General features: G+C 38.7%; 1 long non-coding RNA gene across 3 annotated transcripts; it reads right to left on the bottom strand.

The window, feature by feature from the left end:
- Window positions 1-4,055: 4,055 nt before the first annotated feature.
- LOC119702025 lies at window positions 4,056-19,337 on the bottom strand. Of its 3 annotated transcripts, none has more exons than XR_005257232.1 (4): window positions 19,221-19,337; window positions 11,789-11,904; window positions 11,206-11,341; window positions 4,056-10,239 (listed from the first exon to the last, which is right to left on the bottom strand). It is a non-coding gene; the product is annotated as an uncharacterized LOC119702025 (long non-coding RNA). The 3 variants fall into 3 exon arrangements; XR_005257231.1 differs by lacking the exon at window positions 11,206-11,341 and having other exon boundaries at window positions 4,056-4,353; window positions 4,442-10,239; XR_005257230.1 differs by lacking the exon at window positions 11,206-11,341.
- Window positions 19,338-21,319: the final 1,982 nt, after the last annotated feature.

Here is a 21,319-nt window from a genome sequence, read left to right as displayed (position 1 = left end):
TGCTCCGTGGGAAAGTAATTTCTATTCTGAAATTCTCAGAACTGCAGAGAGGAATAAAACTTATATTACCAAAATAGGATTTAAAAAAATAAATAGCCATAACCTTATGAGCTTATAAACAGTGTGAAACAAAAAGCTGCACATTAACAGAGATCTCGGTGAAGTGTCCAAGCCTCAAATGTTCACAGCTACAGCTTTTTATTTTTTAATTTAAAAAAATAAAATAAAATAAAAATCATTACCTCAGTCAAGAGTCGTGTTTATGGTGCCATCAGAGAGATGTGACTGCTTCCTGGGAAAGCAGAGCAGGTATGCTAACTTAGCTTATTTGGGTAGCTGATAACAGCACAGCTAGCAGCCCCAGAAGCCATGAGGCTGAATGATTATCTAGGTAATACACCTGTGGCAGGTGTTACTATGGTTTCAAGGTGTTTGCCATCTGAACCAAGTAGCCCACATTTACATGACCTAGGCCAGAGGTTCATAATTATGATTTCGTTTGTTTCCTCATCAATTTTTTGCCTCTAGTCTTGTGGTCTTGAAACCAGCCCCGCCACTCATCAAGATTTGTTATACTGTTTAAAAAGGAGCAAGCCATAGATAAGATGCAATTTAGGAAGAAATTTTTAATAACCTCTCAGCTGTTAATTGCTGCTTCCCAAAAGAGACCAGAGACAAGAGTGTATGTGTATGAATGTTCCTCCTCCCCTCCATTCCCGGGAAAAAGCTGACACACGTCCCAGCTGGTTAGCTGCCATTGCCAAGAACATCAAAGAGGAAATGCACTTGCACAAACAGCTTAGATGACACCAGACAGCTGGGGTTTGGCTCTTCCTTTTCCTTCCATTTCTGGTAGCTGTGCTTACCTCCAAGGAGCAGAGCTCAGGAGGAGAGCTACTGCTGAGTTTTGTTTCATTCAGTCTCTTAGCATCAATCCCCATCCCTGATGTTCCCAAAAGGCAGCCATGCTTAGGCAGGTATCTTCCACCCACTGTTTGTGCCTGACAAAAAAAGCCTGTTGACTTGGCAAGCTAAAATAAGGCTTAAGACACAATGTGAATGCTTCTCTGATTGTATAAAGCAGGCTTTTGACTGGAGCAGAAATATTTATTTAAAAGTTGCGGTGCAGTAGCGAATTTTTGGTTAGATTTAGATGCAATTTGTTACATTTAGAAAATTAAGCCTCCCAACAAGAAATCCATCCTTCTCTTCCAGCCGTGTTTCTTGAGATAAAAATGAGGGACCTGACCTCTTTTAAAATAAACTTGTACTCCGGTAACTGCTGCCGTTTCTCCTTCTCCTGCCAGACTTCTCTTTCACCAAACGACTTGTTCACAGTACCTAAATATTTCTCACACCCAGTTCCAGCCCATATTTCAGTCTTTTTCATGTAGTTGAATCTATTCTTATCAATGTCTCTGATGACTGCTCCAACAGCCAAAACTCATCCCAATTTTGACTTGTCAGACATTCTCCAGTAGCTCTGTGATTTACTTTGAACAACAGAATTCCAAAAGTCAATGTCCTAAAGATATCACACATGCAGAACAGGTAGATTTGACCACAATTCTGTTTTAAGCAACATTTCAGACAATGGAAAAGGTTCAGCATATCCAAGGGGACTCCTAATCCTTCCCATAAGCACTTTTCAATGTATCCTCCATGGATTACCGTGATCACAACAGACAGCCAGGACAGGTCTCCACTTTCACATTTTTGTAGATCCACCTTGATAACTCATACCTAAATATTTCAAATCCTTTTTCTACAGCACCATGAAGAAAGTAATCTCTAATCCATCCTTTCAGGTAAAATGATTGCTTTCTTTGGTCTTGACTGCTAGGATATGACTTCCACAAATTTGGCTGCTATGCTTTTAGCATCTTAAACAAAAAAACTTGTCTTCCTTCATCAAGGGAGCTCAAGAAGTGGCTACAAATGTTATGCTGGTATATCTGTGCTAATTTAGATCATCTTCAGCATCCTCCATCTCTCTACCAATTTGCCCTTCCCTTCTATGTCAAAGAGGAGCTATTTATTCTCATATTCACAAAGACACTACTGCCATCACTGATTGAGTACAAGGCTGACTATTCTCTTGTTACCTCCCATCACTTAAATCTTTAAAGTGTCTTTATCCTTTTCTGGATTAGAATAGCAGCAACACTTTAAACTGTGACAGTCATTTCTAGAGTGCTCATCTGAAATGCAGGCAGATGTCCCAGAGAACATATTTGCAAAATGATTAGCTCTGGAAGATTTGAGCTGCAAAAATGTCTGGTATATGATTTGGAACTCTCTATATTACAGAGACAGCCAAAACTCTGGGATCAAACAATGTCATAGAAACAGGAAAAATAAAAGGGGGTTAGTTTACTAACCCCTCCTCTAAACAGGAGTAATGGGCAGACTGACAATCACAGCGCAGAGGAATCCTATGAAAACTTTTGAAAGGGCATGAGGAACCAAAGAGTGATGATTTGAAGGAGTTAAGGAGGAAGAAAATTGGAAAAGTAATTGACAGGGTTAGAAATGCACCATCCATTAATGAATGCTTTTAAAATTTTACAAATGAGTTTTCTTTCCTTCCTTTTCAGGTCCCACCATTCCTCTGCAGATAGAAAATAAATATCTTGGAGCCAAGCAGGTATGATTCCTGTGTTGCTCTGTGCCGAACAGTCCATAGTTCCCACAAGAAAACTTGATCCATCATAGACAAGGATTCTTGCCTGACAAGAATACAGTTTCATAAAGACAAAAAATGTCACTAAGTCAGACTGTCAAATTGTCTGGAAACTGAAGCAGACCTTTTCCTTTATGATGTGTTCGTAGACTGAGATTCTAAGAACTTTACTACTAAACTCTTTGATTATTAATGGGCAGTAACTTAAACTTTGCATGCATGATTTACACTGCACGGAGTTTCAGTAAGTTTCTATAAAATACTTTGTTCTGTTCAATAATAGTAGTTCTACATTCTGTGCTTCAAAACTGTCCTCATTTTCTCAAACATAATAGCAACTTTAATTGCATTTTCCTGGTAAAGTGAAATGTAACAAAAGAAACCTGTATAAAGGAGTAAACCATATAAGCACACCAAGAATATGTAACTTGCTATAATATATTTAACTCATAATATATAACACAGCTTTTTTCTAAGAGGTATCTTTAAATCATATCCTTTATTACAGCTTAAAGTATTCTTTGCAGATTTTCATTAAAAATAAAGAATAGTAGATGATATTACACCATTTAAAAAAATACCCAGGGAAGGTAAGACTCATACTGTCATTAAAAAATGTACCCATTTAATAGAATCACAAAATCTCCCAGGCTGGAAAAGGCCTCCAAGACTAACAAGTCCAACTTTTTGGTAACAATCAAGATCAGTGGCTAAAATCCAGTTTGTAACACAAAGATATTTAGCTAGTTATCACTTCCATGCTTTAAGAAAAAAGAAGAGTGAAAGAAATTTGTCTACAACTGAAATCCTTTTTTTCCAGGAATCCCATGGGAACAAGATAGTGCACTGTTTCTTAGAACATGGCTTTTAAAATTGACTATGACTGCTGTATATTATGATTGGCTCAGGCATTTGAGCCAGCATACAATGAATACAGTTGTAATTTTTGCAGTCACAGAGCAATGAATGTTCCATGTTATTTTGCTTGTTGCCTATATGTAGAGAGCAATTTGTGTGGAGAACATTACTGTATCTGTCATGTTCCATCTGAAAGCACTGATGCAGAACTGCTTGGAGACAGCAGCACTGTGGTATTGATGCTCATGGTAGAAGAGATTTAGATACCATGAAAAGCTAATGGTGTTAACGAAAGAATTCTTCATTTCACTTTAGCAGAAAGGAAACATTTAAAGGAGGATTAGTTTTAGAATAAATGACAAAAATTCAACACATTGAAATTGTGCAAAGTGCATATTGTAGCAATTATGGAGACTTTTTGATACAGTACTGACGAGCCAAATTATGGCTGTGCTGTATATTCCTCTACAGCATAGACAACTGCCTTTTCATGGGATGACTTCTTATTTGCTTCAAAAAATTTATACTTTAAACAAACATTCTGCAACTGTGCACAGAAATAAGCACCTGGAAAAACTCACAGTTCCTTTTTTAGCCTATGCACTTCTTACTCATCCTAAAAGATTTATCTTCTCAATTTTTCCTCTGAGGTGGGCAACAGGGGTAAAACCAAATTAATTTTGCTGCTTCTTGTTTGGGCTGTAGGGAAATGACTGCAATAAGGAGTGACAATTCTGCTATGGTAAAGTCTGTACAGGATCTGGGCAAGAAGTTATGTTCCCCCTGTGCTGGAAGAGATGGTCCAAAGCAGTCTGCAAAAAAAAAAAAATGTTTTAAAAGATGATAAAGAAAAGGTGGAAGGAATGTTCTGCTTTGTCCGGCACTGTCAGGAATCCTGACCTTGGACAGTGAGGGCCAGTTAGGAGTGAAGTGCCAGGTTCAAAGCATACCCAGGACTGGCCCTGCTGTGTCACAGTGACCTGGATTCTCTCATCACACCAGTTCCAGGAAGGAAAGAAGTCTTGGCTCTGTGTTGAGTAGGACTGTCATCAATTCACAAATAAGTACTGCCTAAGAACACAAGGTTAATTAAGGACTTGGAACTGAAATATCCTGTCTCTTAACAAAGCCATCATAATGTGGCATTCCTGCTCTGCTTTTCTTTTAAAGGATAATAAAATTTGACATGCATTTATTATGATATATATGTGTATGTATGAACATGAACATACACATAAATTTAGTCAAACTCCAGAATATTAGAATGAACAGAAGAAGAAAACAAAGAGCAGTAACTCTTACCATGAGAGCACTCTTTCTCAGTCCTACATTTGAAATACTGCTGAGGATATTTTTTCCCAGCTATATCAACTATTTCCCATTAAAGCAAAGCTATGCACTTTCAAAAATCATCATGGGTTTATATGTGTCTCCTATGCACTTACAGCTCAAATTTGCTCAGTTTACAAGTGAAAAACATGTCTCCTTCTATGATTTGGCAGCAGCAAATCTCAAGTTGGGACTCCAAAACCAATCTACTCTTTTTTTTTTCTTTTTTCCTTTCAGTTATAATTGTATGCCCTCAAATTCTTCTGTTCCTTTTTGCGACATTCATCTTTAAGACCATCAACAATGATTCAGATGCTGTACTAGGACCAGGATTTTTATCTATACAGTATAATTCTCAGTCTATTATTCAATACAGTCTATGGTGAATAAAAATATACTCACATAAATAAATTAGATATGGTTTAGATGGCTCCTATTGTTGCCATTACTATTTCAAGTACTTTCACATAAGAATAGGTGCCTAGTTCTTACTCCTAGTTTATCTTCTACAACTTCTATATTTACTCCAGGGTTCCCAGTGAGACTCCCAAAAATTATCTGTCTCCAAAATTTTCTTTTACTCTTGTTCTCATTATGTGATAAAATTACAATATCTTTGGAGAGACATTACATTCATATTTTTTTATGTCTGTATAAACCTAACACAAAGAAACTCTGATCTTTGTTTGGAGTATGTAATCAACAAGGCAAAAGAAAAGAAATGTAAGTATAGCTGGAGGATTTTATGTTTTTTGGCAAAAAAGAAGATGGAGAAAAATAATGTGTAAATGTGCTGTGCTGCAGTTGCTTCTAAGTAATTAGATGATTCTGCAAATGGTGGCTTTGAATAAAAACAAACAGGAATTTTTCATATCATCTGTCTGATTCTTGTGACAAATTTTCTCCTTGCAAACATTTTTGAGTATTTATTTGAGATGCTCTGTGTTGATTAATATTTTTCATTCCATTTGTGTAAAAATATCAGTTAATATTTCATACTTTCTTCTGCTTCTTTACTTCTTTGAACTTATTTTTAGATATTTGCCTATTCTCTCATGTGTCTTATCAAATAATTGCATTCAGAAATCAAACCTTGTGAACCTCATCAGAAAACTACATTCAACCCAATTTTACTTTCTGTAAAAATAATCCTTTCTGAACAGTTTTTTGCAGGTAATTTTAGCCACAAAACACCATCAATGATTTCAGTCTGCTACTGCCAACTACAATGACATGAAAAAATTCCAAGAAGAGCCAGTACCAGATCAATTTAAGAAAAGCACTCAGGAGGGTGTAAAAGGCACCCACCAGGGGTTGACTAGCACTTTAAGTACTACAGTTGAGTAGGGAGCATTTAAATCTATTTTCTTTTGACCTATAAAGACTTCTAAGTGAAGAACAAAAAGCTTTTCAACAGGTACAATCTTTATACATTAATTTTCTGATGCACCAAGTCTTTCCAGGAGACATCAGGGCAAATGTTTCAAATTAATGGAGGGCATACTGTGGTGATTTGTATCACCTGACACACACTGAGGACAGGTAGCCATAGGATAACACTTCCTAGAACCTAGTCTAGTTGAGCAAAAATATTCAATTTAGCTCTTTTGAAATGCATCACAAAGATGAACAGCATAGATAAATAAAAGCCAGGCTAACAGACAAGCCAGCAAAGAAACATCTGTACAGAAAACTTTTCTATTTAATAGTAATTTGTCAAGATAATTGTGTCAAATGTGGTATAACCACAGATGAAGTCAATATTAAAAAGACTTAATCTTTGTTATCAGAGTATTAGCAGGCCATAGACATTTATTGCTTTTATTTCTGAGGTGGAAGAGGATATTTCTGTTTTTTCCTGTCTTATTTTAACATTCCCCTTGAAAATAATGATAAAAATATCAAATACAGTGCTCAGAGTTCTTTAAAAGAAAAATTGCACTATTTAGGCTAACGTAAAGGAGGCATCAAAAAACCAAAAATTCCATCAAGTAAAAAGCATATCCAAGTAAAGAAAACTCTCCAGATATATTTATCAACCTCTGAAAGCAGATTTGGGAAACATCAGGGGTATGCCTGGAACATTCAGCTGGTAAAATCCCAGGAAGGATTGTTGGTAGGTACATCAACAGTGCTGTACAGTGCAACAGTGCTTACTGCAGTGCAATAAGAATTGGCAACTGCTCTCAGTGGCCTGTAGGGTTATATTTACAGGAAAATGAACATGTACTGAATGAAACAACTTCACCTTCTAGAACTCAAGAACTGAGTCATCTTTATAATAAAGCTACATTCATCTTTATAGACATAAAGATGATGTTGCAAGAAGAAAGAAGCAGAAAAGTTAGTGACAAACAAAGGGGTGCCAACCCCAGTGAAATGACATTTACAGCATCTACCATTTAGATTAAGGAAAAGATTTTTGCCTCATAGACAAAATAGAGGTACCAATCAAGAAATACATTAAAAAATGGAGCAACCAATCAAATAATGTGTGACTGTGTAGACCAGGATAAGAAATAAAACACAATGTTTAGAGACACAATAAGCACATTTTACTTGATTCACATTGAATCACGCAAGATTCCTTTCTCTTTTCTCCACAGTGGCCCTTGCCAGGGAGAATCCCTGTGAGTGATGACCAGATCCCTTGGCATCATTTGCCAGGAGCCAAACTGAGCACACCCCACTTCAGCCTGAGTCTGAGTTCCATGACCTGTCCCCTGCACATCAGCATTGTACTGTCTCAGTGATTTGATTTGATAGCAAGATGCAAATGTTTCAGTGGTTCATCTTAAAATGGGACCAGATACAAAGAAACCAGTGAATCTTTTTAAATGTTTGCTTGCGCTTAACCTGATTTTTTTTCAGTGTATAATTAAAATTTTACGGCTACAAGTTTCATAATAAACATTTCTCACAGCCTGTGCTGGGATGTAAATCACATCTAATAATTAAGTCTGAGTTTTGCAGTTAAAAACCCCTACATCCTTCTGAAACTGAATTACTCAAAAAGCTGATATCAGGTCATTACCAGTACAATTTTTAAGCAAATCATTAACTTCTACAGCGCATGTACTGATGCTCAAACTTTGTGATTGCTGTGTGCATTTATTAGACTGTAAATTTAATTCCTCATAGCTTAAAAATTACGGGGAGGTTTTTGTAAACTTGTAGGAGCTATGTCTTTTTCTGTGATGGCTGGATGATTCTAAAATTTTGGGTTTTTTTCTTTCTATTCCATAATTTCCTTTTCATTTCGATAGTGATAATAGAAGTGGAGCAGTTAGGAGAAGGGAGAAATGCAGAACAATAAGGAAGATATTAAAAACTTGTTTTACTTGGCAAAATTAGGTTGGTCAGAAAATATTATCTCATACTGACTACTGGAAATTGTGCTAACAGGAGCTGCTGTGTTTGCTTGGTACTGCAATGCCTTTTCCAGGAGTCATCAAGGTGGCAGAATTAAACAGAGTACAGGAATATAACCAGTAGGAAACAACCCTGCCAGGGAAAAGGATGTAAAGGGTGTCTTGCATTTCTCTAGTCAAATGATTATGAATAAGCAGTACATCCTCTCTAGAGAAGCTCCTGGTGCATGCATTGAAAAGCTTCACTGCGCTTTTTCTGCAGATAAATCATGCTGACATATTTCTCATATTTTTCTGTTACCTTTATCCAGATGTATTACCAGATACAGGTGAGTAATGTATCTCTTACTAAATATTCATTCTGGCAAAAACCACAAAAGCTCTCACAAACATTCATGATATAGTAATGCTGATCAGTGACAACTTTTTACTTCAAGGGACCTCTGCATTCTATAGCAGGACATTCAAAGCAGTACTTAGACACCAAAAAAAAAATTATGGAATTGCTGCTTAGGTAACTTGCAAAAAGTTGTTAAACTTTACACTGATTTCAGCAGAGTTTACCTTAGCTTTCTGTCACTGAAATGTGACCTAATGAATACGCTTAGACTGTGCTCTTCATCACACACACACACACATAAATAGCTCTATTCTGCCTCGTCAGCTGGGCAAGACAGGAAACCCTAAGAATTACAGCAGAAAAGCAGCAAAGGAGTTCGTTGAGCCCTGTCTGGGTAGTTGGGTAGTGCAGATCTGGCTGGCGAAGCCTTGCTGTCACCAGAGCCCCTGCCCTGCTGCAGCCTGACGTGTGACGAGCCTGTCACTCAACACTCCGCACAAACAGCCCCCCAGCACCCTCCTCAAAAGGCTGTCTCTAAACAAATGGAAATCCAAACCAGCTCTGGAACCAGACAAACCTGAAGAGCCCAGCTCGAGAGCACATACAGGGAAAAAAAAATGAATTGCCAGATTTTTTGAATAATAGCAAAATTGAAAGTGCCTTGGGTCCATCCAAGCACAGCTGCAATAGCTAACTTATTAATGTCTTTTCATTGGCAGCCACATCTAAACAATCTGCAAAAGAAACTTTAACAGCTTCTCTTGTCATAAATGATTCAGCTGAAAGATATACAACCTTGTAAGCCAGGTGGTGAGATGTAAAAGAGGCTAAATCCTGCACGGGGTATTTGGTTTTTTTTCTGGTTTTTTTTCAGGCTATACAGAGAAGCCCCTATCATTGGTTGATGTAAATAACTCCTAAGGGCCTTGAAGGCATATATATTAATATCAGGAAAGGTATTTGTTTCAGACTCACTTGTAGAACTTTTGTTAAGGAGCTACCCATAGGATTAAAAATATCAGAGAAATTGGGTGAATATGAGTGGAATGAATATTTTAGCTAGATGAGTTATTAAGCCCTTACGGAAAAGACACCTTCCTATGTCCAACAAGAGCTTTGAAAATAAAAAAAATTGCATTACTAAAATTGCAATCTTATCCTTCTTTCAGCATACAGGCCCAAAAAGAGAAGTCAAAGATTCTCTCTTTCTCCCATTAATTTAGCCAAAATTACAATGAGACAAAGAACAGTATAAACGAGGTAACAGATCACTGCAGTTAAAATCACAGCCACTGACAAAAACAAAACAAGAATAATTTGTACCTGATTGTAATTTTAGTTATCAGCCTTGCTGACTCTTAGATTCTATTTAAAAATATTTTATGTTTTGCAGGATATCCAAATAAGACACTATTTTTCAGTGACCAGCAATGACTGTCTCAGACCCTCCTTCTTATCCTCTTGCTTAGTATCAATTGTATCTTCCAGATTCACCCTGGCACATCAGATGAGTTAAGACAAGCTCCTGGCCAGTCCTTCCTCCTTGGTGGGTAAGTAACTCCAAGGTCGTGATTGCAGTATCTGGGAATAAAGTAGCTTGGATTTGCCGTGATGTTTTTATTCTTCTCTAAATAAACACAAATTTTATTGTCAAAGGGCTGAAAAAGACAGAAAAAACACAGTAAGCATGTCACTTGTGAAACAAGACAAAGTGACTCACAAAAACAGGGCTCTAAAATTTTAAGTTGTGGGCTGAAGCAGGGGTCAACATGGCCACTTAACTTTGCCTTCCTATTCTTAGTATAATGGAAAATAGAACAGAAATAAGGGTTTAATCATGGCTTGGCAATACTTTAGTCATACTTTTAGCACATATATAGGTGATTATAGTATCTATAAGTAAAAGAAATATCAGGTTGTTGTTTTATAATTGAAGTAGAAGAAAAGAAATTATACAGATTTTTTTCCTTCTGTTTTTCCCCTGCATTTGGTAAGAAATCTATGTCCATTAACCTTACTGTACTGGGTTTACATGACCAGATTTTCGTAGCAGGAGGACTTCAGGGGTGGCTTCTGTGAGAAGCTGCCAGAAACTTGCTCCTGTCCAGCAGAGCCATTCCCAGCTGGGCCAACACAGCCGTGCTGCTGGCCAAGGCTGGGCCTATCAGAAATGCTGGCCTCTAATGTGTGATAAAACATTTAAAAAGCAAAATATTATTGCGCAGATATAATTGTGGCACAGGTAGAGCAGAGTGAGAATATGTGAGAGGAGCAGCCCTGCAGACACCAGGGTGAGTGGAGAAGAAGGGGAGGAGGTGCTCCAGGCACTGGAGCTGAGATTGCCCTGCACTGGTGAGGGGGATGTGCCCCTGCAAGCCATGGAGGAGACCCACACCAGAGCTGGTGGATGCCCCGAAGAGGGCTGTGAACCCTTGGGAAACCTGGGCTGGGACCTGCAGACCCCTGGGTAAGGAGCACATGCTGGAGCAGGTTTTTAGGTAGTACTTGTGACCCTGTGGGGGACACAAGCTGGAGCAGCCTGTCCCTGGAGAACTGCACCCAGTGCGAGAGTGGCTACTGCTGCAGCAGTTCATGGAGAACTGCCACCTGTGGGATGGACTCACATTTGAGGAGTCCATGGAGAACTTCATGGAGACCCCATGCTGGAACAGGCGAAGGACTTCTCTCCCTGAGCAGCAGCAGAAACAAAGTGTGACCCCCATTCTCTGTTTCCCTGTGCCACTGCAGGAGGAAGTAAATCTGGGAAGGACAGATGGGTGTGGGGAAGGTGTTTTTCAGAATTATTTTACTTTCATTATCCTGCTTTGCTTTTGCTAGTGATGAATTCATTTAATATCTCCAATTTGAGTCCATTTTGCCTGTGATGGTATTTGGTGAGTGATCTGAGACCTTAACTCATGAACCTTGGTCATATTTTCTCCCCTGTCCAGCTGAGGGGTGACAGAGTGGCTTTGGTGGGTGTCTGGCATCCAGCCAGGGCCAGCCCACTGAACTTAGTCATGCTGAGTGACAGCTATCCATATTTTGGACTCTGGGGCATGTTGCCAGACAGCATTGGACTCTGTCCATGTGCTTGGAAGCAGCATGGTGGGGGTTCGCTGTGGCTGCATCCAGCCTGCAGTGCAAAGATCTACAAAGTCCCAGGGGGATTGTGAAGCATATGGGGATCTTTCCCTGTTCACATACCTTTTCTTTTTCCTCCAGAGAGGACCAAACCACTGCAGAAACAGTTCTTCCCCAGGTTCCTTCTGCAAACACTGGCCTCATTCAGAAAAAGATGTGCAAGGGACTATCAGAAAACCCTGGAAGTTTCACAGATCAGAAAGAATCAGAGCAGCCATTCATGTACATTACTTTCTTCCTACAAATTCTTTTGTATTTTCAAGTCTTTTCATCTTAGAGAAAATACCCACATGACATTAAAGATAAGTTTGCTTTGGCTAAGTTTTTACTAAGGTCTTAAGATGTACAGTAATAAAATGCACAGTTTGTTTTCCAATGGTATATGCAGGGCAAGAACACATTCAGTAATACATCACAGGCATCTTAAATCAACGTGCCACATTTGAGTTAATTCAGTTCCTTCTATCAGCACAATATCACTAGCTCTAGGTTGCTCTTATTAGCCATTTCCCCATTTCCCGCTTTTGATCCCCAGGGAAAAATTAACAAACCAGTTTGTTTAAACTCTTCTTGAAATATTAGCTCTCCTGTTAACCCAAGTGACTCCAAAAATTCATTTGGAAAATAGAAAACATAGCATACATCTGGGTGGCTACACACTATTGTAACACACACATATTAGCTACTCCTTCTGTATTGCTTGAGGGACCAAGAATACATTTATCTTTTATGGAAAATTCTACCTAGCACTAGAAGTAGCAAAAAATAAATACACTGAACATCATGTAATTCCCTGGGCAAACATTAATCAGTTATGAGAAATATTATGGTACAGGTATTTCAGCTCTCTTTTCCTTGTGGGACTCATAAGGTAAATAATCTAAGCCATTGGATTGATTGTAGAAAGCATTTAAACCTATGATGTCAAGATATTTATGATTTGTGCAGCCAGATATTAATTTGCCAATACTTTTAACTCATGTGATTAGCTTTTTGCTATCTACACAGAGGTTGAAATGATGGTACCTTTCAAAGCTGAAACTATTTCCATGAGTAATGTAGAAATGGTATTCTACTGACTGAGAGTTGCACCAGGACTGTAACTTATCCACAGCTAGACAGCACTATTTTTTCTTATTTTATGCAGACATTTCAAACATTTTTCTACAGAGAACATTCCAAAGAGGACATCTATTGACACTATAAGCATCCAAATATAAATTGCTTTTGTCCTAATTACGTACTGAAAGTTTCAGTCAGGAAATTCCACTAATGCCAACTAAAGCTTTTTTCCCTGATAACATTTTACAGGTTTTGACTTAGATTTATTTTCCCATATATGTAAGTGATCTTTCCCAGGGGAAATGTTTTATTTGTCTATATTTAAAAAAAAACCACAAAAATATTAATTTTTTTACTTTTTAAAAATTTTAGTCTGAAATATTTGAGCATATGCTATCATGTCAAACTTTTTTCAGTTATTCTGGAAACTTTATATCAATAAAGATTAATTCATACTCAAAATTTTCCAGTGTACTACAAGATGCAGAAATCTCAATAGCAGGGATGTTTCAAATAGCATTCAATGAAAAGCAGCTGTCCTTAAATGAGCTATATGTAAATATAGCAAATTAATTTAATATTTTGATTCTTGATGGTGTAAAATATTGTAGGCATAATAAAAGTTAGGCACAACTGAAAAATACACACAGAGGGGAAAATTTCATTTTCAAAAAAGCAGCCTTTCTTCTACATGATATCCTCATATAATGAAAAGTTCTGAAACATTAAATGTTTAATTTGGTTTTGCTCCAAATCAGGAAAAAAAAAACAAGATTAAAATGTTTTGTAATGCAAAATAGACATCTCTAGCTTTTATCCACTCCACTCATTAACTTTTGTCAAATCAGTGCTATTCATTATGGGTGAGTTTCTTTGTGAAACAGAAAATAAAACTAAAAAGTCCATAACTCCAATCCTCAAGTTGTTCAATTGCTCAATTTTGTGAAGAACCAGTGCAGTTTTTTTCTTCTGGTTTTGTTCTGATCTTAGTTTCAGACATCTGGCTGGTTTCTGTTTCCCAGTGGGCATTTTCTTTAATGGATGGGGTTTACAACACAGAAAAGAGACTTCAGCAAGTATCCAAGCACCAGCATTAGGTGTGATTAACTCCTATTCAAACACAGCATCTTAACTCATAGTTAATTTTGAAAAAAAAAAAAAAAAAAAAAGAAGTGGTTTTTGTTCCTGGCAACCATTCCTTATTTCCACCGTCTTTCCCTGCACTTTCTGGACAAGCATTTTAATACCTGAAAGAGGAGGTCAATTTAAAAATCATCCTCTTCAAGAGCTGACTCACTTGGACTGACCTGCCTGTGTACATCTTTCTTTCTAAAACACTTTTCGCCTTTCCTTCTCCCAGTTTTCATCCAACTTACATGAGATTTTGTCCCACATGCAGCATGACACGAAAATTCTATTTGAAATCTGTAAAATGAACATGAAGTGGAGCCAGAACAGCTCTGTATTTACAGAATTCAGTAGTGCTGAACAGGACACCTTAAGCAATAAAAGGTGAAAATCAGAATTTGATTATGGACAACTTAAGATGAACATTATTCTACTTATTCAACTAGAAAATGATAGGGTTAACCCAAAATAAATTTAGTTCACAAAGATGCTTGTTTCTTTTTAACCCTTTAATTTTAAGCTTTCATATTGATTTTATAAACACCAAGATATTTAAATGACATTCACACATTTCCATCTTTGTTTACGTGGAAATCATATGCAGAAGGACAAGTGCACATGCTTGTACAGCTGAAATGCATAACAACATAGATTTTTAGCCTTTTTCTCCTTCGGGACCTGCAAATAGTGGTGTATTAAAGCTATAATTAAAACACATATAATTGAAAGGCAGCCTGTACACTCAGAGGCTGTATATGTTGTGCTTTCCATGCTTACACAAAGCCAATTTAACAGCAAAGATTGGAATTTTAGGTGTTTACACCACCCAAGTCACCAAACTTTGTCACTAAACTGTGAGCCACACTGGGTCAGTGAGGCAGCAAGGAGAAGATGTGGAGTTGAAACACCTTTTTGTGGAGTAACATTTGAAATCTGTGTTTCCCACTTGTCCCACCCACAGACCTCAAGTTTTCTGAGTATGGATCCAATTTGCAGTATCCCTTTCTATTGGGCTGCTAGGGGTATTTAAATACTAATGAAAATGCATTTATGAAAATATTGAATGAACTATAAAAACCCCCAAATCTTGGGCAATTACTGCCCGAAAGTTCAGTATTGCTACTTCAGGCAATATTATTACGTTATTATAAGGTCTCTTGTTTCCTAAGTGTGACTAATATACCTGAATTCCTAGACATGAGACCTTGTGTTCAGCTGTGTTAAACACACACAGGCCAAATGAACTCACTTAGCAGGAGTACTCAGACTAGACTGTAAAGCAGATTTATCTGTGCTATGATTTAATATTCCATTTCATTCAGCTGCCTACTTCACAAGATTTTTTTTTCTTCTAGTCCTTGATACAAACCAAGAAATAGGGACTCAGCTTTTCCCCACAGGAAACAAGTTTAAACAATAACAATCCATCCTTGGATTTTTCAGACCTACTAGACAGTGTGCATCTATTTAAGACTTCCAAAACTCTAAACAAACAAACAAGCAGGATTAATATGCTTTCCAGAATTTTGTGCTGTAACACTTAATTAGGAACCACATTGCATCTCACTGCCTAATATTAATTAAATTAGATCATTTTTTTAAATTACATACTGACTTTACCCCAAATGCCCAAGTGCAACACTGGGTTAATTTGTTAATTAATCCCTATTTAATTTTATCTCAATGGTTCCTGTTTCATTATTACCTGAATAATATCTTTTTACATCTTGGCTTTTTTTCTCCTACCTTTTGCCTTTTTGTTTCCCCAGCTTTGGTCTTCTCTTCCTAATATTTCTTCTATTGCATATACTTCATTCATCTGGATTGAAACTGCCTTTTTAACCTCTCATAGACTTCACACTGATTTTATTCTTGCTGTTCCAGAAAAGCAAACCTCTGGCACTGACAGGATACTAATAGCACACAAACAAAAGATTTTGTATATAAGAAAAATCTACAGCTACTAAAGTTCAGTTCTTAATGCAATATTTCTGTCTGTACTTCAACCCTTGTTGTCAATGTTAAGACCAAAGTAACACCAATGTACAAATAAAGGAGGCAATCTTTGAAAAAACAGCAGTGGAAAAGTAGAATTGCACTAGCAATAGGCCTCCAGTTGGTAATGGCTGCTCTTATGTTTTTTATTATAATTTTGAGACTTATGGGTTTGGGGTTTTTTAACATAAATTCCTTAGTATACCCCGAAGGAAATTAGAGAAATAGTAGTAATACCTCAGTAGGCAATGTGACTGTAATTTACAAATTAAGATCCAATTTCCAGTATTTTCCTCCTTACCACAATTTCTTATTAAAAAAAACCAAAGAAACAAACAAACAAAAAACAACAACAAAAACCCCAAAGAACCTTATCTCAAACTTCAAGCCAGGAAAAGCCTTCAGCATTGTGTTCTAAACCTTTATCTGTCTTATTTTGATCACTTCCTGTCAATTTTTCTTACTTTCATAAAGAAGAGCTGATCACCAAAGACAACAACCAAAAAAATATACAAGAAAAAAAACAAACTAAGTTAAAAAAAATTGAAATCAAAGCACACCAATAAGCAGCAATTCAAACCACACAAAGATCTTTATTGTGAGGGTGGTGAGGCACTGGAAGAGGTTGCCCAGAGAAGTTCTGGATGCCCCATCCCTGGAAGGGTTTAAGGCCAGGTTGAGTGGAGCTCTGAGCCTGGTCTAGTGGAAGCTGTCCCTGCCCTTGGCAGGGGGTTTGGAACAAGATGATCTTTAGGGTCCCTCCCACCCAGACCATTCTGTGATCATGGAGACTGACAAATTCAGCCAACACTGGAAACCTGAGCTGCCAAAGAAAAGACTCAGCCAAGAAAAATTTCAAACTGGTGCTATTAAATAGAAAATAAAAGAACCCAAAATAAATTCCCAAACTAGGCTGAAAACCTAAATCCCATAAATACAATACCTATGTTAAATTTCACACTGATTATCTTTATTTGGCCAGTAAATCAAAGAGAAACAAAATATTTTACAGCAAAATAATTATTAAAAATAGTTACTATGTTTCCTCATATGAAGATTCTGTGTCTTCTGTTATAAACATACCTATGCAATAGATATGAAAGGTCCATGTAACTCATAAGGACTAGACAGACTGTAAACAAGTGTAGAACTTGGCCAAGTGATTGTAATTACTTTGTGAAGCAGAAATAAATTTGAAGCAGCTTCCTGAAAGCCATATTATATATCTCAGTTATCAAAATTAATAAAAAACTCTGTAAACATAGGAAAGGCAGATTAACTGTAATGTAATGGTAAGAGTGATAAGAAACTCACCCTGTGCCTAGTATAGAATGGAGACACTGATATTACCTTTCACTCTTTATGCTCTTAAATATATTAAATCAGGGAATTCACTTTGTTCATTGGAAGTTTAACTGTATTATTTTAAAACCAAACTATCTATACGCACTCAATAAAAAAAGTACTGTGATTTATAATATCAAAACAAGGCCTGATTCTGTATTAGACATAAAGAAGAGGAAAAGTAAAACATACCTGTAAATACCAATCATGCTTAGTTTGGTGCCACTAAAATGAACCCAAAAATTTTTTATGTTTTAACTGCTACATGAAAGAAAATCTTTTTACCCAACTGACCACTGTTATAACCTCAAAGTTATGTTTTGACAGAGAGATTTTAAAATAGAGGTAAAATAAGATGTTCAGCAACCACAGGTGTTCATCAAATTTTTTGGATTTTAAGCTACTTTCTAAGGCAGAGCACTGTGAATATTCCTAATATTCTGCAGCCAGCCATAAAGAAATCAATGTCTCTCACACACCTCTTATCTTCTGATGATCTCGTTCATCAGTTTACTTTAGAGATACTTCTGAACCCACAATTTGCTAGCTGGTTTGAAATTTTCCGTAATGAGTTCTCTATCCCTAGTTCAAAGTAAATCCAGCACTCAGGATTAGGGAGGGAATGATTTGACTACTGTGTGCACAAGGTAATTATTTCCTTTCTAAAAGTTTAACCTTGCACTTCCAATTTAACATTATTTAGATTAAATCACCAGTTTCAAATATATGGATATCACAACCAGCCAAAACATGTAGAATATAGCTTTAGCACTGAAAAATCTTACTGCACTTCATTAGTCTTCTAGATGTCTGGATCTGCTGTGTGACAAAAGAGGGTATTTGACATTATACAGGGGGTTCAGGACCTTTATCAGGGGCAACTGAAAAATTATGGGGAAGCATTGCAGTGTTCTGATGTTAGAACCCTGGTTGCTGAGAATTTCAGACTTTCTGTGCTGACCCCCAAGAGAACACTGCAATTGACCTGAGGCCATGGAGAAGGCTTCCAAAATTGATTGATAGAACTGGGATTATGGATGTGAAGTTTGAATAGAAGTGTGTAATATCACATGGTGGAAACCTTAGTTTAAAGTTTTAGAATACAGTAATATATATAAAGCAAGACAGAGGTTATAAGGTGAAGGCTGGTCCTTCTTGTGACTCGGTGAGGACCAAGGATGGAGCTAACTGTGTGTGAGAGGCTGATTATAAGAGGTCTCTGGGGAGTGTGGTGAACAGGAGTGGGTAAACAGGGGTGTGGTGAGTCTTTAGGGTGTGTACAAGGCAGTTCACGCAGGCAGGGTTGCCAGCTTTCTTGCTAGTAAGGAGTCCTCCGTGTTGTTTGAGGTTCTTCCGCTGCCTGGTCGTGTTTGAGGTGTCTGTTAGTAATGGTTTCTACACGGTCAAAAACCGTGGCTGGTATAAGTGTAAGTGAGCAAGTCGAGCCCTCCAAAAAGGACGTGTCTATACAGACCCATCCGTGCCCAGAGTGTTTGAGCTTATTGGTGGCTTCAGGGAGTGTTGTGGAGGAGACCTGCCTGTGGTGTGAACAGGTGAACGACTTCCTTTCACTGGTGGCTGAGCTTAGGGAGGAAGTTGAAAGGTTAAGGAGTATCAGGGAAAGGGAAAGTGAAAGAGAAATAGACTGGTGGAGTTCAGCCCTTACATCTTTAAGGGAGGCCTCTGACCGAGGGACTGAGGACTTATATGCCTCCCGCTCTCAGGCAATAGAAGGGCACCTGGTAGATGAAGAGGAGTGGAAATGGGTCCCCATTCGGGGAGGTAATAACAAAAACTCCTCCCCATCTCCATTATCCAGCCAGGTGCTGCAGGGTTGCTGTTTCTCCTTGGGCCGATGCTGCCAGGCTACCTCTAGCTCCGAGAGCGTCTCCTCCACGAAGCTGTCTGGTACCACCCTCAGCCCACCTTCCGCCCAAGCCCGGATGTCGTAATGTAAAAGCCTCACCACAGAATGAAGAGCAGGAGGGCTTCTTGCTTGCTTGATCCAGAGAGGTTTATTGAGGGAGAAAGTAAAGAGCAGCAGGGACACAACCTTCTCTGAAGGGGAGCAGAGGCAAAAAGCCCTGACAGTGGGTGGGGTCCGGGTATATAAACTCAGGGGAGGTAGGCGGGGTTTGGGGAGGAGCCAGGGTGGGGTGACACAACACGAACCAATAGGGGAAGGAGGTAGGAGTGGTTCCAACCTTGGGACCAATGGGGAACAGAGAACCAAGGAACCTTCTGGAACAGGGGAGTGGGGAGTGGGTGACTGACATGGTGATTGACATGTGAGTTTGCACTATACACATGTTGTCTCCCAAGGCATTCCCCAGCTTTCTTCCCTCAGGCCGCCTCCCACATGGTGCCACTTCAGAATAGGTATGAGGTCTTGGATCTAGAGACCCAACTAGATGATTTAGAAGAAAATTGTCTGCCCACTGAGCCCCCCAATTATGACTCATCTGTAAGATGGATCATTACCTCTAACATCAAGAAGAAAAGAAGGGTAATCGTAGTGGGTGATTCCCTTCTGAAGGGAACTGAGGGCCCCATATGTCGACCAGACCCATCCCACAGAGAGGTCTGTTGCCTCCCTGGGGCCCAGGTACAAAATATCACTGAGAGACTTCCTGGGCTGATTCAGCCCTCTGATTATTACCCACTGCTGATAGTCCAGGCTGGCAGTGATGAGATTGAAAACAGGAGTGTCAAGGCAATTAGAAAGGGCTTTAGGGTACTGGGTCAGGTAGTTGATAGGGCAGGAGCACAGGTAGTGTTCTGCTCAGTCCCTTTGGTGGCGGAGGAAAATGATGAAAGAAACAGGAGAATCCGCATCATCAACAAGTGGCTTGAGGGCTTAAGGGTTGGTGTCATCGGCAAAATTTTGGATTCTTTGATCATGGGGAAACTTTTACAGCATCTGCTCTGCTGGAATCAAATGGGATACATCTCTCTGTTAAGGGCAAAAGGTTTTTAGCTCATGAACTGGCAGACCTCATTGAGAGGGCTTTAAACTAGGTTTGAAGGGGGAAGGGGATGCAGCTGAGCTATCTGGAAGCAGGCCCAAGGGTTGCAAGGCTAAGCTAGGGGTGAAGTCAGCAGCCCAGCTGAGGTGCATGTATTCCAATGCATGCAGCTTGGGCAACAAACAAGAAGAGCTGGAGGCCATGGTGCAACTGCAGAGCTATGATGCAGTTGCCATCACGGAAACATGGTGGGACAACTCACATAGCTAGAGTACTGCACTGGATGGCTACAAGCTCCTCAGAAGAGACGGGAAAGGAAGAAGAGGTGGAGGGGAGGCCCTTTATATTAAGCAGGCTTTTGATGCCGTAGAAATTGAAACTAAGGAGGATGGAGTTGAATGTCTATGGGTAAGAATTAAGGGGAAGGCCAACAAGGCTGACACCCTACTGGGAGTCTGTTACATCTGCTGGGAACTTAATACAGCAGAAAAGAGGCAGTCCAGGAAATTCTTAGAGTGCATGGAGGACAAGTTTTTGTCGCAGCTGGTGGGTGAACCCACCAGGGGAGGGACTATGTTAGATCTGCTGTTTGCAAATAGAGATGGGCTGGTGGGAGATGTGGTGATTGGAGGTCGCTTGGGGCAAAGTGATCATGAAATAATAGAGTTCTCAATATTTGGTGAAGACAGGAGGAGCACCAGTAAGACTCTTACATTGGACTTCCGGAGGGCAGACTTTGGCCTGTTTAGGAGATTTATTCAGTGTGCCTTGGGAAGCAGCCCTTAAAAACAAAGGAGTTCAGGAAAGATGGGTATGCCTCAAAACAGAGATCTTGAGGACACAGGAACAGACTGTCCCTGTGTGCCGAAAGATAAGTCAACAGGGTAAACATCCAGCCTGGCTGGGCAAGGAGGTTTTAGAGGAACTCAGGAATAAAAAGAGGATGTATCAGCTTTGGAGGAAGGGTCAGGTCTCTAAGGAAGTATTCAAGAGGGCTGCTAGAGCATGCAGGAAAAAAATTAGGGAGGCCAAAGCTCAGTTTGAACTTAGAATGGCAACTTCTGTAAAGGATAATAAAAAATATTTTTACAAATACATT

Source organism: Motacilla alba, chromosome 5 (genome assembly GCF_015832195.1).
Source record: "Motacilla alba alba isolate MOTALB_02 chromosome 5, Motacilla_alba_V1.0_pri, whole genome shotgun sequence".
NCBI lineage: Eukaryota > Metazoa > Chordata > Aves > Passeriformes > Motacillidae > Motacilla > Motacilla alba.
The sequence above is the reverse complement of the archived record's forward strand: the minus strand, read 5'-3'. Positions and strand labels throughout refer to the sequence as shown.